Source organism: Podarcis bocagei, assembly GCF_964188305.1.
Source record: "Podarcis bocagei genome assembly, chromosome: 2".
Lineage (NCBI taxonomy): Eukaryota > Metazoa > Chordata > Lepidosauria > Squamata > Lacertidae > Podarcis > Podarcis bocagei.
In genome coordinates this window covers 71172952-71183318 of record NC_138126.1, presented here as the reverse complement: position 1 = coordinate 71183318, position 10367 = coordinate 71172952, and positions in this window count along the sequence as shown.

Sequence of the window (10367 nt, the reverse complement as noted above, 5' to 3'; positions counted from 1 at the left end):
ATTTTGCAGAGGAAAGCTCAACAACTGTCCGGCAACACTTCATTAAAGGTACTGCTATAGGAGACAGCCGAATCTTGTAGTCTAGGCAGTAAACAGGGTAATTATGGGATAATCACATGTAAGCCCCCCAAAAAATTTCTTGGGGGAAGGAGTAGATGTGATAAATAGGCCACAAACTGGACAAAGATATGATATTTCTATTCCATTGTGATTTGGGAAAGCCAGATGGATGCTCAAATTGGAAGGAGAACTGTGTATTCATAAGCTTTAATAGCTAGCCATGCACATAAAGTAATAAGAGACTTATTATCAGCTTGCTGAGTCTTAGGCAAGAAGGCACATTCCAGTAAGTATTTTCAGGATAAGGACTCGTTTGGGCTATAGCAGAAAAGCCTGAGGCGATAGGGTTACATGTGGAAAGAGAAGCAGCCCCGGCAGAAACATGCAAAGGTAGAATGAGATAATAACTTGAGAAAGGACTGTAACTCAGCTTCGTATTCAGAAGGTCACAGGTTCAACCCCCAGCATCTTCCAATTGTTCTGGGGCAGATCTCCTGCCTGAAGCCTTGGGGAGCCTCTGCCTGACAGCGTGGAGAATGCTGAGCTAGATGGAACAATGGTCTAACTCAGTATAAGGCAGATTCCTGTGTTCTTAAATGATGAAATGCCCTTGCTTTGTCTTTCTTTACATTTAGATCCCTGCCTTTTCTCCAGGGAGCTCAAGATTGCATACATATATACAAGGTTGTTTCTGCCACCCCTGCCATTTTTATCCTCACAACAACCCTGTGAGGTAGGTTAGGCATAGAGGGGGGGTGCGGGCTCAAGAACACCAAATGAACGTGGATTTGAATGTGGGTTTTCCCAGTCCTAGGGCAACACTCTACCCCAGGCATAGGTAAACTCGGCCCTCCAGATATTTTGGGACTACAGTTCCCATCATCCCTGACCCCTGGTCCTGTTCGCTAGGGATGATGGGAGTTGTAGTCCCAAAACATCAGGAGGGCTGAGTTTGCCTATGCCTGCTCTAACCACTACACAAACCACTTGCTCTTTCCCTGTCCTTCCTGGTAATATACAGTATAACACAGTGATGTTGTTGTGTTTTGCCTTTCGCTGCCCTTTCTGGTTAATAACATCTAGCAGGAACAGGAGAAATTATTGCATCCCAACATGTACATGTGACCAATCCTTTGGTGGGCCACTTTGACACCGAGCGAGGCAGTTCCCCTATCAATCCCTCAATGTCAGGTCATTGGAAGTTCAAGCTGGGAAAGGAATATTTTTCCCATGTGTTATGCCATATATGACATGAGGCCTAAGAAAAGTAGGTATGGCACACCCAAAACAACCTGATGGGCAACTTCAGGCTCTCCATCCCTCATCTTCCGCATTCATCGTTGGCATTCGTCTGTCTTGGGAGACAATGGAGAAGTGTGTCTTTATGGGTGAAGTCAAACTGTTGGGAGGTTATAGCGTCTGCTGTGACTGTAGAGACCAATATGGGAGACATGTTTTGTTGCAGCTGAGGCTGCAGATGTACTTAATCCACAGTTCTTGCCAACAGATTGGGCTAGATGCAGTATACTGGGCCCCAAAATCCTGTTGACACCCCCCAGAGCTCAGAGTAAGCCCTGACAGCCAAAGTTTGTACTTTCTCTCTGAAATCAGACTATTAATATTAGTCTATGCAAATTTGCATAACATTTGCACATACTAATTTCTATGTATATATAGATTCATGAGTCTGCGCCCCAACTTTTCAAAGTCCCCTGCAGTGCCCCTTCCTGTATTCCTTCACTGCTTTTTATTAGGTTTTTGGTGTTAGTACTGTTATTTAGAAATACTTTTCTCTATGCAGTCAAAAGTTCTGGCAATAGAATTTAAAATTCCCTGTGCCCCTCAGCTTCGCCTAATTAAAACTGACAACTCTTGTTTTGAACTACAAACATAATTACCTGGTTGCTTCCATGAACCTGGATAGCTTCAACTGTCTATTGATAATTTATGAGCATCAGATAAGCCACATAAGAAAAATATCAGGTACTGGGGGGGTGGGGGGGAAACCTTGCAGCAGCTTCCCTTTGAAGTTGATATGTATGCGAACGGAAGATGAACCTTCTCCAAGAACGTTAAGAAATGTGCTCTGCTTTAAAAGAAACTCTGCCACGTTTTTAAAGTGATATCATGACAAGCACATTGCTTTGCATTTTCACTTTTTCCTCAAGCTTCAGAGATAGCTGTTCACCAAGAGACTTTTAAAATCCATTTAAAAGCCTGTGATTTCCTCCAGTGCTACCCTAGCAGCTAGCCTCAATGTAGTGCAAGGATCATGTTGTGTCCTAAGCCATCCCCATGGAATGGATGGGTGTAAAGTTCTGCCTAGCTGCAGGAGGGTATCATTAGCTGGCAACACTTTAAACAAAAGTGGGTGGAGAGAAATCAGGATAGGATACAGTGATAACAGCAAGAACCTTTATTGAACTACATAACTGACAAACAGAGGCAAAACAACTGCTTTATATACATTCCTGAAAGCCTGAGCCACTCTCACTCCCCAAGTGATTGGCTGTCTAAACTTCCAAACTGCGAATCATGAGTCAGAGTTCACAGGCTAGTGGCAGAGGCCCAAATCCTGAAATGTTCTGTGACTGGAGATCATGTATCGAATCAGAACACAGGAGTTCAGAATCCTTAGTCTAGACTCAAGCTCAGGCAAACACAGACCACTGTGTAACAACAGCTATAGGGATATTGCGGAGTGGGGCAGTGGGATCCGGAGGGAGCACACTTCCCCACCAGCAGGCAGATTGTGGCTGCCTGCTGGTGGGGAAGTGTGCTCCCTCCGGATCCCACTGCCCCACTCCGCGATATCCCTACAACAGCTACATTGCACACAGCAGTGGGATATCATTTTAGTTTGTGGTGTAGTTAGGGATGGGTCTATGGAGCATGGCCCCAAATCTTTTTCAAAGTGCCTTGTTTCTGAGTGGGTAATGAATCTGGGGGCGATTGATTGAATGTGTGTGTGTACGTTTGGTCTAGCCTACTGGGTATGAAATCAATTTGAATGAATAAATTAATATGAGATGGCTTTATTTAAATATGATTTGGGGGTGATGAATGGGGACAACTGAAAGGGAACTGAATGTATCTGTTGATAAATTAATTTGGGGTAAAGGAATTGAAGAACTGGTATTGGGGTGAACCAAGATGGGGTGCAAAATAGTTGAAGTTAGCTGGCTATCTAATTTATCTAACCGCATTCGCTTTGATTCTATCAGGTTTCAGTTTACTGAAAGAACCATTTGAAGAAACAAAAATAATATCCGTAAGTGTTTCAAGATTTCAGGATCACAGACGGCACAAGATGATCTTGCAAATAAACCTGGCTCTAATCTCGCTTTAATTATTTCAAGCCATTATTGTAATTAAAATTGGTATTTAATAACTTATAAAGAAAACACCTTAATGTCATGACAGGGTGCTTTATTTAATTTGTTGGAGTGAAACCAGAACCCTTTTTATTCTCACCAGCATTTCCATGTAATACTAGTGTTAATTTTATATATTTATGATTCTAGAATATTATAGAAATCTTTCCAGCTCTTCATTGCTTTGTTATATACTCATCTTGGCTCAGAACATTCCCCCTGAATGTTCTTTACTTAGCTGGTTTATAACAATCTACGCAAAGCAGCACACTACAAACTATTTTACCTGATCCAAATGCTGTTCTACCTCAATAAACACAACTGAAGTCTCATGTATACCTACTTGGGAGTCAGTCCTATTGAATTAACTGGAACTAACTTCTGAGCAAACACACATAGGATTGAGCAGTGTATCTTACAGCTGGTAAATGGTTCTGGTGGCTTCAGTGTGGTGTGGTGGTTAAGAGCGGTAGTCTCGTAATCTGGGGGACCGGGTTTGCGTCTCCGCTCCTCCACATGCAGCTGCTGGGTGACCTTGGGCCAGTCACACTTCTTTGAAGTCTCTCAGCCCCACTCACCTCACAGAGTGTTTGTTGTGGGGGAGGAAGGGAAAGGAGAATGTTAGCCGCTTTGAGACTCCTTAAAGGGAGTGAAAGGCGGGGTATCAAATCCAAACTCTTCTTCTTCTTCTTTTAGGTTCTCCACAGACAAGTGCCTGTATAGGGGCAAATAAGGACCTGGAAACTGAAGCACTGAAGCACCGAGGACTATTTTGAATTATTCAGATAATCCAGGCATCCAAAGAGGGAGACTGTTACCATATGATTAGAAACAAGTTGTTAGAGCTCAGAGATCAAGGTTAAAGAATGTCATCAGTGAAGAAGATCTTAAAAATTTAAACGGGAGGATTAAATACTCCATATGATTAATTGAATAACCTGCTGTCCACAAAATGTGGATTTTAATTGCAGCTGGCACTGAGCTCAGAGCTGGTGACACTGTTGCAAATAATGAAGATGCACTTCAGTCTGGCAGCATCTTACATGGTTTTCTAAAGAATGCATCAGTTAGCCAGACAAGTGGAGACCAGTGAGTGTTCATTGTGGGAGGAGGTGATGGGACAGAAGACAAGGGAAGGGGTCTTTTATTCCCTTTGTAACCCACCACACATCCTTGCCTTAAGTAAGTTTGCACTGGTGGATTTCTCTAGGAACGCTTGCCTCGATAAAGATTGCTTCCAGCAAGGGTCATTGGTGGACATCTGAACAACTCAAACCCTGCCTTGAATATTTCTAGTTTGCAGGAATATTCTAATGGTAGTTTCATCTGGTCTTCTACTAACAATCACTAACAAAGGCATAGGAAGCGTGGTAGCCAGATGAGAAAAGGACAGGCCTCCCTCACCTTTAATAGTTGTGTAGGTGAGGAAATTTCAACAGGTACAGCTTGTCATGGCCAGTCAGTCCAGACATGTTGGTCCTAAGCCATGGCTTTGTAGTCAGCCCTATGCAGCACTGTGAAATCCATGGACACCATGGATGCATAGGATTGCTACCTTAGGGTGTCAAGATCACGCTTGCGCCTTCAGTAGAGTAGTTGGGGGGGAAGAGGGCATTTCAGCAGTTGCAGCATGGCATCCCAGTTTTGTAAGGGACCTGTGCTTTCACAAGGACCAGGTTTTGCTGGAGAGAGAGGTTTAGAAGAGAAATTGTTACTCTCTCATAGCAGAGTTAGCACAATGGTGAACACAACCATCCTTTGAAATTTGCGCTTCTCTGAATTTTGTTCTCCAGCTAGTAGTAGGGTAAAATGTGCATTAAAAGGCATACTAATGAAAGCAATACACACAAAAAAAAATCATTATTTTAGGGGGGAATTGCTTTGCAAAAATATGTATATTAGTCAAACTTGCATACAAAAATGTGTATATTTAAAGTTCATACTAAAATGCTGAAGTTTTCATGAGATTTTTTTAAAATATAAAAACCATAATGTGGAAATGTGGAGAACTGAACTTAAGCTTGGGAAAATGAGAATCTGAGAGAAACCAAAATGGACAGATTCACCTGTGCCTAATTCCAGTACAAGCTTCTTTGCGAGTAGGGATCATTATGAATCTTTGAAGACCAGGTGTGGTGAACTTGATTTACAGTTAACCATACATGTTCAGGTTTGGCTATCTTAACATTACTGGCCTTTCTTTGAGAACTGCCCCAACTCCATTTTGCTTAAAGAGGCAACATCGGTGACGCTTCAGACTGCATTGCATGAGAGAGCCATGCTCTTCGCTGAGAGTGGAAAAGTAGAGTTAATAGGCTCTGTCAGTGCTTGGAATTATAATTGGCTGTGTGATTGGAATTCAGAGCCAGGTGCCACTCTGAATTAGTACTAACATGAGTGGTTTAAAGAGATATTTGCTAGTTAATCTTTAGGTTGGTAAAAGAAGACCATCACTTAATTTATTGCCTGTGGAAAATCAATGTTTTCCTAAGGAGATAAAAGTGTGTGTGTGTGTGTGTGTGTGTGTGTGTGTGTGTGTGTGTGTGTGTTCAGCAAAATCACCAAAGAATAAATCTTCCCATTGCCCAAAATAACCACACTTCTCTGGCAGTAGTTTCATGTCTTGAGGACTACTTTAGAGCAAAAGCAGTGAGCAAAAGCAATGCTATTTTAAAAAATCATGACTGATTATAGGGAGGGAAATGTAACGGCAACTGAGCACCCAAAATGTGCTAAGCAAAGGGCAGAAGAACCACTATCCCCTTCCTGCAATAAACATCCTGAAAGCTGAAGCATAATACAGACAAAGAGTAGAAAGAGGCCCATCTTATGTCCTGTTTGGGGATTTCCGCACCACTGTGAAGCTGTTCTCCGTTAACATTGAGGCAGAAGACAAGAAAAGGGGAGGCTCCTGGGTTAATCAGGAAGATGCTATTCACATGCCTTTTTAAAAGTCATGTAGCAGAGGGGATTTCAGTCACTGTAGCCTTTCTCACTCCTTTGCAATCAGTGCCCCTAATATTAAAGATAGAAGCACCCTGTTTTTAGCATCTGAAACCTGATGCACTGCCTCTGTCTCTCCCAATCTACTGGTGGATGGCTGAGAGGAAGTCAGACATAAGTGTTTTATACTTAGTCCCACATGTATTTATATGACAGAGACTAAGCACAAATGGCCTTCCACCCAAGTGTTGTTCATTTATATACATATTGATGTGCACTAATAATAAAATGTCTCAAAGTGATTTATAGAATATTTCAAAATACAGTTCAACATATTGAACATTTGAAATCCAGACCACCATGGAATTCACCATGTATACTAAAAGTGTTCATCCACCACAGGGGGAGTTGTTCATCTGTAGTGTTCATGTGCAGCTCCACATTGAGCGCACTTCATCAGATGCCATTTGATGTGTCACAATTCCAGTTGGCAATGGGAACATGATGTCCTCGTCAAATGCAATAGGTTTGCAAGAGCCTGTGTAGTGGAGTAGTTAGGGTGCAGGACTAGAACCTAGGAGATCAAAGTTCAAATCCCCACTCAGCCTTGAAGCTCATTGGGTGACCATGGGCCAATCACCAGCTCTCAGCCTAAACTACCTCATACGGTTCTGGTGAGGATAATATGGAGAGCAGGGGAGCCATGCATACCACCTTGACCTCCTTGAAAGAAAGGTGATTATATATATATATATATATATATATATATATATATATATATATATATATATATGTAGGTTTTGGTGTCTTCGGGTGTCTTCCCGTGTAAGAGTTGGGGTGTCTAGGCGACGTTTCGACGAGGTCTCACTCGTCATCTTCAGGCTGGTGCTTTCGGCTTCTTGTTACTAGAACAGAGCAGGATCTCAGTGTTTGAGTTCCTATAAATACTGTTGAGGGGGTGTGGTGTATCGCCTCCAACGTTCTGGGCAGATAGGAAGTTCCTAGGTTAATGTGCCTTTTCTTCTTTTGTTCATTAATTACTTGAGGGAAATCTTGAGTGATTACTTGAGTGATATTCTGAGTACCACTTAGGAGGGTCATTAGGTGTGGATTAGTTGCTAAAGCTTTCGTGTCTTGACCTCTTGACCTTGTGAAGAGTTTTTCTGAGAAGATGGCTGTACTGCACTTAGTTGTGCTCTGGCTTGGCTTCGTGTATAGGGGCGAGCTGTGGTTTTGTGCCCTGTGCCAGCCAGATCTGTGTAGGGATTGCAGGGGGGTGCAGCATCCGGAGGTGCCACTATGGTTTGGCTACTGGATGGTGTCTGTAATTTATCTGTGGAGAGGGTCTGGGTTTGGGTCTGGTGTGGTTGATTGGAGATGGCGTTCTGTGTGCCTCTGGTTCTGGTGTCGGTTTTTGTGGGGAGGGCTAATTTCCAGATGTCTGGCAGGCGGGACGTGTCGTCACGCTTGTTCATGTTGTGAGGGTGTTTCTCTATCTCGATGGCTTCCATGATTATTCTCTTGTGGTGATGTTCCATGTTAAAGAGCAATTTGGAATCTGCAAAATTAATTTCGTGTCCTGTTTCTTTCATGTGTTGGTAAAGAGAGGAAGTTTTTTCTTCTTTTTTGACGGCATTCTTGTGTTCTGCGATACGTGCATTTATTCGTCTGTTTGTTTGTCCAATGTACGTGGCTGGGCAGACTTTGCAGGGTATTTCATAGACCCCTTGGTTTTCTAACTGGATTTTATCTTTTGGGTTTCTGAGGATATTGGCTATTTTTTGGTTGGTGCAAAAGGCTGTTTTGATATTGTGTTTATGGAGGATTTTGCTAATTTTATCTGTAGTGCCCTTGATATAAGGAAGGAGGGCCATGCCATTGTTTTCTTCTGTGTCTTGGTTTTTGGGGGGTGTTTCTTTTTGGATTAGCTTCGTAACCCTGTTTTGCTGGTATCCGTTGGCGATTAACACATTTGAGAGATTCTGTAACTCAGTTGTCAAGTGGTCTTTGTCAGCCAGGCGTTTGGTTCTGGAGATGAGAGTCTTGGCTACGGAGTTTATTTGTGCAGGGTGGTGGTGTGATTGTGCATGTAAGTAGCGGTTGGTGTGTGTTTTTTTCCGGTAGATAGTGTGTCCTAGGGAGCCATCAGGTTTTTTGTAGATTAGGACGTCAAGGAAGGGAAGTTGGTTGTTGGCTTCTATTTCCATAGTGAATTGTATTTTGGGGTGTAGGCTGTTGAGATGTGTGAGGAAGCTATCTAGTTTTTCCTTCCCGTGTGGCCAAATTACAAAGGTGTCGTCAACATATCTGAGCCAAAGTTTGGGTTTGTGTTCTGACTTGTCTAAAGCATTGGTTTCAAAGTGTTCCATGTACAGATTTGCGATGACCGGTGAGAGGGGTGATCCCAAAATACAATTCACTATGGAAATAGAAGCCAACAACCAACTTCCCTTCCTTGACGTCCTAATCTACAAAAAACCTGATGGCTCCCTAGGACACACTATCTACCGGAAAAAAACACACACCAACCGCTACTTACATGCACAATCACACCACCACCCTGCACAAATAAACTCCGTAGCCAAGACTCTCATCTCCAGAACCAAACGCCTGGCTGACAAAGACCACTTGACAACTGAGTTACAGAATCTCTCAAATGTGTTAATCGCCAACGGATACCAGCAAAACAGGGTTACGAAGCTAATCCAAAAAGAAACACCCCTCAAAAACCAAGACACAGAAGAAAACAATGGCATGGCCCTCCTTCCTTATATCAAGGGCACTACAGATAAAATTAGCAAAATCCTCCATAAACACAATATCAAAACAGCCTTTTGCACCAACCAAAAAATAGCCAATATCCTCAGAAACCCAAAAGATAAAATCCAGTTAGAAAACCAAGGGGTCTATGAAATACCCTGCAAAGTCTGCCCAGCCACGTACATTGGACAAACAAACAGACGAATAAATGCACGTATCGCAGAACACAAGAATGCCGTCAAAAAAGAAGAAAAAACTTCCTCTCTTTACCAACACATGAAAGAAACAGGACACGAAATTAATTTTGCAGATTCCAAATTGCTCTTTAACATGGAACATCACCACAAGAGAATAATCATGGAAGCCATCGAGATAGAGAAACACCCTCACAACATGAACAAGCGTGACGACACGTCCCGCCTGCCAGACATCTGGAAATTAGCCCTCCCCACAAAAACCGACACCAGAACCAGAGGCACACAGAACGCCATCTCCAATCAACCACACCAGACCCAAACCCAGACCCTCTCCACAGATAAATTACAGACACCATCCAGTAGCCAAACCATAGTGGCACCTCCGGATGCTGCACCCCCCTGCAATCCCTACACAGATCTGGCTGGCACAGGGCACAAAACCACAGCTCGCCCCTATACACGAAGCCAAGCCAGAGCACAACTAAGTGCAGTACAGCCATCTTCTCAGAAAAACTCTTCACAAGGTCAAGAGGTCAAGACACGAAAGCTTTAGCAACTAATCCACACCTAATGACCCTCCTAAGTGGTACTCAGAATATCACTCAAGTAATCACTCAAGATTTCCCTCAAGTAATTAATGAACAAAAGAAGAAAAGGCACATTAACCTAGGAACTTCCTATCTGCCCAGAACGTTGGAGGCGATACACCACACCCCCTCAACAGTATTTATAGGAACTCAAACACTGAGATCCTGCTCTGTTCTAGTAACAAGAAGCCGAAAGCACCAGCCTGAAGATGACGAGTGAGACCTCGTCGAAACGTCGCCTAGACACCCCAACTCTTACACGGGAAGACACCCGAAGACACCAAAACCTACATTCCTGTACCCGTGAAAATCTACGAAAGCATATATATATATATATATATATATATATATATATATATATATATATATATATATATATTTGCTTTCGTAGATTTTCACGGGTACAGGAATGCAGGTTTTGGTGTCTTCGGGTGCTCTTACACGGG